The sequence below is a fragment of the Solanum pennellii genome, chromosome 7 (genome assembly GCF_001406875.1).
Source record: "Solanum pennellii chromosome 7, SPENNV200".
NCBI classification, from domain to species: domain Eukaryota; kingdom Viridiplantae; phylum Streptophyta; class Magnoliopsida; order Solanales; family Solanaceae; genus Solanum; species Solanum pennellii.
The window spans coordinates 5,520,988-5,529,323 of record NC_028643.1 but is presented as its reverse complement, the minus strand read 5'-3'; positions in this window follow the sequence as shown (position 1 = coordinate 5,529,323).

Genomic DNA, 8,336 nt, shown 5'->3' with positions numbered 1-8,336 from the left:
GTAGGACTCGTCTACAAAATGGAGCATAAAAAGGAAAAATAAAACCCTTCAAGAAATAGATAGAACTATGATGACTGTTAGCAACATAACTAATCAATTTTGGGGGCAAGCCATGAATGCTGCATGATATACTATAAATAGGTGTATGTCTAGATCAATTCTAGATAAAAGCTCCCTATGAATTACTAAAATGCATAAAACTTAACATATCTCACCTAAGACTCTTCATGTGTAAATTGCTCATTCATAATAATGGAAAGAATACGTTAGGAAAGTTTGATGCTAGAAATGATGAGGGAATTCTTCTAGGATATTCTTCATATAGAAAATCATATAAGGTACAAAATAAATTATTAATGTTTGTAGAAGAGAGAGTACATGTAGTATTTGATGAAACAAATGTTATAGCAAACCAAAGTCTATTCAAGATGAACCATTAAGATTGTATGCCAGAATGAACAAGAACAAGTTAACAAACAAGGTTCTTCACCTGCAGATGAAGTAAAAATTGCTCTGTCTCATGGAAAAAATTAAGAAAACTCAAAAGAAATATCTGAGCAAAATCAAAGATAGTCGATTGATAATCATGACTCAAAACAACAAGAGTTGGTTGTAAAGGACTATCCGTACCAAGGATCACATCCAATAGATAACATACTCACTAATATCAAATCCGGCATACCCATCAGATCAGGACTAAAAATCATTGTGCTTTCAATAAATTCATTTCTATGATGGAACCAAAGGAAATTACTGAGGCCTTGCAAGATGCTGAATGATTTACATCATTGGAGGAGGAATTGAATCAATTTAAAAGAAGTAAAGTCTAGCACTTAGTGCCAACACCCCCAAACAGAACCATTATTGGAACCAAGTGGTTGTTCAAAAACAAGTTGGATGAATATGGAACTATAACAAGAAATAAAGAAAAATTGGTGGTCTAAGGTTACAATCAAGAAGAGGGAATAAATTATGATAAAAAAATTGCTCCAGTGTAAAGTGCATTCTTAAATTGTTTACTAAAAGAGGAAGTGTTTGTTAAACAACCACCTATATTTGAAAATAATGACTATCTTAAACTTTTCTGTAAGCTTGAAAAAGCTCTCTATGGGTTAAACCAAGCACCTAAGGAATGGTATACAGATTGTAAAAATTTATCTTAAGTCATGGGCACACAAGCGGAAAAACTGACAACACGATTTTTCTCAAGAAAATAGGAAAAGACTTGCTAATCATACAAGTATACGTGGACGACATCATCTTGGGAGACAAAAATAAATCACTCACATATGAACTTGCATTTCTAATGAGCAATGAGTGTGAAATGAGCATGACGGGAGAGCTAAACTATTTCCAAGACTTTAAATCAAGCAAACATCCTCAGGTACCCTAATTCACCAACATAATTATGTCAAAGAGCTACTCATAAGGTGCAAAACGGAGGATTCAAAAACAATCAATGCCCTAAATGCCACAGCTACCAAGTTAGATCTTGAAGGAATAGGTTCAATCGCCGATTAAAAGTTCTATAAAGGAATGATTGGGTCACTTATGTATCTTATAGCTATCTAGACACACATTGTGTTTAGTGTAGAGTCATGTGCTTGATTTCATGCTAATCCTAACGAACCTCATTAACAAGTTGTTAAAAGGATCTATGCTACCTAAAATGAACCATAAACTTGGGACTCTACTTCAAAAATGAAGAAATTTTGAACTAGTAGGATATTTTGAACTAAGGTCACGTCATACCTCTTGGGAAACGAAGAAAATTTTTTTTAGCTCTATATATTGTCGAATTTGAATATGTTGTTGCGTTATGTTGTGCTAAACTTCTATGGATCAACAACTCAAAAACTTCGGGTTGAACACTGGGTGTGCTCCATTTTTTTGTGACAATACTAGTGCAATAAATATAGCCAAAACCCAATTCAACATAAAAGAACAAAACACATTAACATTTGATAGCACATTTTAAGGGACAATGTAGAAAATGGTTTGTCTTCATGAATTTTGCACCACTGAAAAACAAATCATAGATATCTTCACCAAGGCATTAGCAAGAGAACACTTTGGAAGGAACATATTTGAACTAGGGATAATTAAAATTGCCTAAGCCACCCTCCATGACTACTAAAGAATACTATGTATAAGGCACAAAAGATCGGATTGAATTGTATAATCCCTACATCAATTTTTAAAAATTTGAGAAACTATAACAAAGTAATTCATTTCATGTGAAAGAACACATAAAATAGAAATATGGGGTTCGTCTAGTCCTAAAATACAACTATGTATACGTTTCTTGATTCACGATGCATAAATTCAAAAATTATAAGCAATAACATGTCCCTTCCACATGTCACTATAAAAATTGTAACCACCAAATTCAAATACCGCACCGTCATTTTCAAAAAGCTGAAAACCATCACATCATTATGGAAGTGTACTACAACTTTATTCCAAGTGAAACTCTTTACATTATTGGACTTCTCGTATAACCAACCAATCTGGATTCCACTACCACTAAATACACACACCCCTAACAACAATCTGAATCCCTCCTCTACTAAACCATCACACTCCTCTTACCATTGAAACTCCACCAAACACAGATTCCTCACCCCCACCCCCCAAACCCATCAATACTCCAATATCACTAAGTTTTAATAATTGTAATTTTCGAGGAACAGGTATGCACATCTATTCTACTCGAAATTGTGTTTGAATTCCACTAGAATATATAATCTCAATTTTTTTCCACACTTTACAACTTCGTCTTAGAGGGATCTAGGGTTCTTTTGGAAATTGAGGGAATTTAGGAGGAACACACTAAGACCCTACGGCTGAACCTGGTTCACCCGCTAGGCATCTTTGGTGCATCTAGTAAGGAAGAATTCTGGTTTGTATTAGCATAATTTGAGGAATTCAATATAAGTTCTAATGATACCATGCCTATTGCCCATTCGGTACCTAAACGACTAAGGTCAAAATTACGGAAGGCTACTAGAAAGCTTGTGCTCGTGCCAACAGATGAACTTCAGAGACTCTTCCTACTACGTTGTTTATGGTTATCCTTGTTCGTATTACCACTCAGTCAAAAGATCTCTTAATGAAGGTATCCTCACCGTTTAAACCAACAAATCCAGGTCCTCAAGAACCTAATTTATCCCTGCCACTGACCCTATAGAAATACCTGATGAACCGATGATTTAGCATGGGATAAGATTTTGGCTTCCTCTACTCGTACTACAAAATGGGCTTCTCGACCTACTCTTTCCAAAAGTACTACCCGTACTAGTTTAATGAGTATACTAACTCTAGTAGTCATGAGAGTGTTTTTTGTACTTCTAAATCTCTTGGGGATGAATCATAGCGGAAATACGGAGGGATGAATTTGGTGTTGATTTAGGTGATGATATTGAGGGTACCCGAGACGTCAGACTTCTGGGTTCATACACTTTATGCAACACACTATTCTCCACGGTAGGGTTATTACTAGATTTGGTGGTCCTAAGATGTGTACCCTTCTGGTTCTTCTAAAGGCACATGTTTGTACTAACTTGTCCCTTCATGGAAATATGTGTCGACATATGGGAAGAGAAAAAACTCGATTATTTCAAATCAATGCATCTGGCTTGTCTACCTCTAATACTTTTACAGTTCATGGTGTCTCATTTATTCCCATTCTTGAATATATGGCACAAATTTTGAGGGTTCCTATAGGTTGGTGTCACTATGTAAAGAGGGATTATCCCATATTATATGAGTTACCATCTGTCGTAGAGATATCGCGCCTTTTTGTAATGATCCCACCTTAGAATTTCATACCAAAGTAGACAAGGATGCAATGTTACCACTCTATAACCTACCGTTTGATTTTGTTCATAAGATTATCTTATCGTGACACCAAAAATGTACTGAGGCCAATTTCATATATCTAACACTTATGGAGATGTTTATTTGTAGGGTTCATCAATTTTCCTAGTCTTATCTTGTGCATATGTATCACATTAGTGTTTAGGACAAAACTCATCATGTTTTGAGGTATGAATTTTGGTTGGAAATGATTTTCAGTTACTTTGGAGCTCCAGTCAAGGCATGGAAGTATCAGTGCATGCTCCTCCATGGGAGATTAATGCACCACTTCAGAGCCTTTGGGCATCATTGGCTGCTAAGGAAGCAAATATTGTTGCACTAAGGGTGTCTCATTTGACAGCAATAAATCAGTTGCATATATCTTATGGTCTTCAACATTCTGGTTTGGAGGAAGAGGTTGCCTCTTAACATACTTGGTTTTAGTTCCAATTGTTTTAGCCTTGATAGTGTTGGTGATTTCTTTGCAACCCTGAGTACTAATTACTTCTATGATTTATTAATATATTCTTATGATATCAGAAGGGGTATGGTGTAATTTATGATTATTTCCTAGTATTATAACATGTTACTTCGAGTTCTATGTTCGTGTAACATCTTTCAGCAGGTTGAAATGCACACACGAATTCATTGGTTTTTCATCGTCAAAAAGGGGATATTTTTTAGACAGAGATTAGGTTTTGAAAAGCGACAGGTGCAAAGAAACTAGTCCACAAATTTGACCATAGAAATACAAAATTCGAACTGGTCATGAAGAGAAATAAAATGTTGAGGCGCTAGAAATAATACAGTACTTCAGTCCCATGAGGAAAAGGAACCACTACAAGTATTCAAATTCTCATGAGGAAAAGGAACCACTGCAAGTTTGTTGAAGTAGAGTTCAAGTAGAAAAGGACTCTTTGTTCTATAAATAGAGCAAGGTTTTCTCCAAAGAAAGTCGTGCACTTACATAGAGATATACAGGTAAAACATAGTCTTACTCTGAGAGAGTTCAAATTGAAGTTTTGTTGAAGTTCTGCGAAGAACATAAAATTGAAGAATTATATTTTTTTTTTAGTTTGAGTATTTTGTTAAAGTTCTCATAATTTGTCTTCTGTGAAATTTAGTGTAGTTGGATGTTTGAGTTGGGGGCAACTTGAAGATCTAAGACATAAACCTAGGTTTTGAATCTAGGTATTAAAGTTTACAATTCTTTAGGTTACACTGATTTGTAACCGTTTGTAGTCTGAAGTTTTATTGAGTTGATAAAAGTTTGAAAGTGAAATTATTGGGAAACTGCAAACGTACAACAACTAAACATTCTAAGGATCAGATAACCAATAAACGATCTTTAGAAGAATTATGGAGGTCATGATTCCAACCCACATCTTAATATTTATATGTGTATTCAGATTCAGACGACTTAATTATAATGAAAATAAATGAGTCCTTGTACATAATTAGTTCTCTTAACCATCCAAAGTAGGTGAAAAAAATTTAAACTTACGGTTTATTGTAATACCTTTTGACGTTTTGCTTGAGATAGGCTTTGCACAATATCATTTTGGTGAAGAGAGGTCCGTACAACTTCTTTAGGAGGCTGCAGACAGATTATCTTAAGTCTATGCAGGTTACTTAAGTATAAATAGAGCAAAATCTGACAAAAAATACACTTACTTTCAAAGTTGATTCATGAACACGTTTATATCTAGAAGTGGCACCAAATCCAGGTCTGTCATCCACGTTATCTATAGTTTCTCCAGGTTTGGAAGCATCCTCTATATGAAGTTTAACATATGGGAATTAGATTTATGTTACGTAGGCATTTAGAGAAAAAGTGAATGACACTTTAAAAAGCAATGTTTTGAAAACTAACTAAAAGAATCATTCTAATGTATAAACAAAATTGTTTTGACAAAAAAGGAAAAATAAATCATGTACAAAAATGGGACACAATACTTGTTGATATTTAAGTTAAGATACGCCTCTTCTACATCTGTACCCCCCCCCTCCCCCCGTTTACTGACATACACCATCCAAAAAGATAAAAATAGAAATTAACGTAACTCTATATGAATAATATTTAATTAATTACCATCGAGGTCTTTTTGTTGTTCTTTTTCAAGCATCGTCTTCTCAACAAAGTCGTATAGATCCTTTTTCTTTTTTGTGTTATTGTATTCATCGGACTTTTGGTTTTGCACAATCTTCATGGGATATTTCCTTACCTTTTCAACCTTCACTCCAAAGATCTGTGGAATCAAACAAAAAACAAGATTAATCGAGCTCTATATTTAAATTTAAGAATTCATGCTTACCTAAAAGTAAAACATTTCCTCTATAGTACTAATGGATTTAAAGTTGAAAAGCAAAGTTTTAAAATATGAACAAACAATTCAATTAATTAGAAACAGTTTTACGATATGAAGCTTTTTCCTTATAAAAATAATAAAAAGTTAGAACATAGTACGTATGAAATTCCTTTACTAATTCAAGAAAACATGGAAAATGAATAAATGGACTTGTTTTTATTTTTAGAAAAATAGCAATAGGATAACAGTTATATTTCCCAGAATAAGTACAAATTAGTGAAAAAAATAACCTTTTTTCAATTATAGTTGTTTTGCCTATGCTAAACATAGATTGAAAATTTAGGCATATAAATATGAAAATATCTCATAAATCATTAAACCTAGTTATCAGGTCATTAATTCAAAATCTAGTGAATTTAACAAAAAAAAATTCCACTATGAAAGCAGGGAATGTGTATTTGTGAGGAGTTTGCGCTGAAAACATCTCTAACCTATAGGCTAAACTTAGGTAGGTTAAATCCATGTGATATATTAATGAACAAACATCATCTTTTTACTATTCAAAAAGTTAGAATATTCGTCCCTCCATTTGTTCAAGAAACTAACAGCCATAGTCAAAACAAACTTTTTTCAAAAATATGTTGTTATGTCATGTTAAGTTATGCACTTCTACGAAAAAAACATGAGTTATCCTACATCCTCCCCCAGTTGTACTAAAACCCAAATGAAATTTAATGAATCATTTTCTTCACTGTTTCTCTTCTTGTTCATGGAACTAGCCAGCTTGTTTCTTCAATTTTGTGGAGAATTTGGAAAATAACTGATAAATAGAATGGATTTGGTGAAGTTGGTGTTGAATTTTATCTCATAACCAGCAAGTACGGTGATGTTAGCATGAACAACCAAATTCTTTTTTATGAAAATATGAAAATTGTTTTAGGATGAATTTTCCTTTGTGAATATACAATGATGAAGTTGTTAGTATCACTACAACCTCTTTTACAATTTTAGATATAATTCAAAACTTTAATTAAAGTTTATACTACCTTTAGGAATTTTGATTTTGTATACTCATCAATTGAAAACCTGTTCATTGAATTTTAATATCTGTTGAAAAAATATTTTGATAACTTGATTTAACTAATATGTTGTAATTATGAATCCTCCGGCCTCTAGGAATTGAAGAAGCACAATTTTTCCAAAACAACAGGATTGTTTCACACAAATATCACTATTCAAATTTCAAGTCCTGGGATTCTTCATGTTTTGAGAGAAGGGATTAGAAGTTGTTTGATATATACTTCATCAAGCGAAGAATTGTTTGTGTTAATAAAAAATGGGCAGCAAAAATAATTGATTGAAATACTCAATAATTTTATTAAGCATAGAAATGATTTAAATAGTCAGTTTGAGCATATAATATGCAGAATATATATTTTCTTGTTAAGTTAAAATTGATCAACTAATGGAAGGTAATTATTTTTATAAATGGTAAAATGATCCTTAAAATTTTCAAGAATATTTTTTTTATTTCAACTTTAAATTTGGGGCTAACAACTTTTTGTATAGTATGATGATGATGATTACATAAAATTATTTCATACATATATCAAGAAAGTTTTGCCCTACTATCAAAATGAGATAAAAGAAACAAATGAAATGATTTAAAATTCATGATAGGAAAAATAAATAATTATTTTTCTAAAGTAGTAACACTTGTTAGGTAAAAGTGTAGAATAAAAAGTGAATAAAAAGGCGGAAGTAATGAAAAAAACAAAATTAAATATTGAAAGTATCAAACTCACCATAACATAATCATTGTCTTTCATTATAAGAGCAAAATGAGACTAAATATAACGTATCTCTTTTCAACCTGAATTAAATGAAGAAATAATCAGTTTAGGAAAAAAAATTGGCTAATAGAATGCTAGAAAACTCCAAAAAAATCAAGAAAAAAATCTATGCTATCAAAACATGAATAAATTTTAGGAAAAAAATCATCACGTAACGCAACATAAGAGAAGAAACCAGAACAAAATAGAATGTTGAAGTTTGAAAGCTCACTTTCTTTTTAATTTACTGAAGAATTTGGTGTTTGTTGGGAAATATCTCTCTCTCTCTCTCTCTCTCTCTCTCTCTCTCTCTCTATCTATCTATCTATCTATCTAT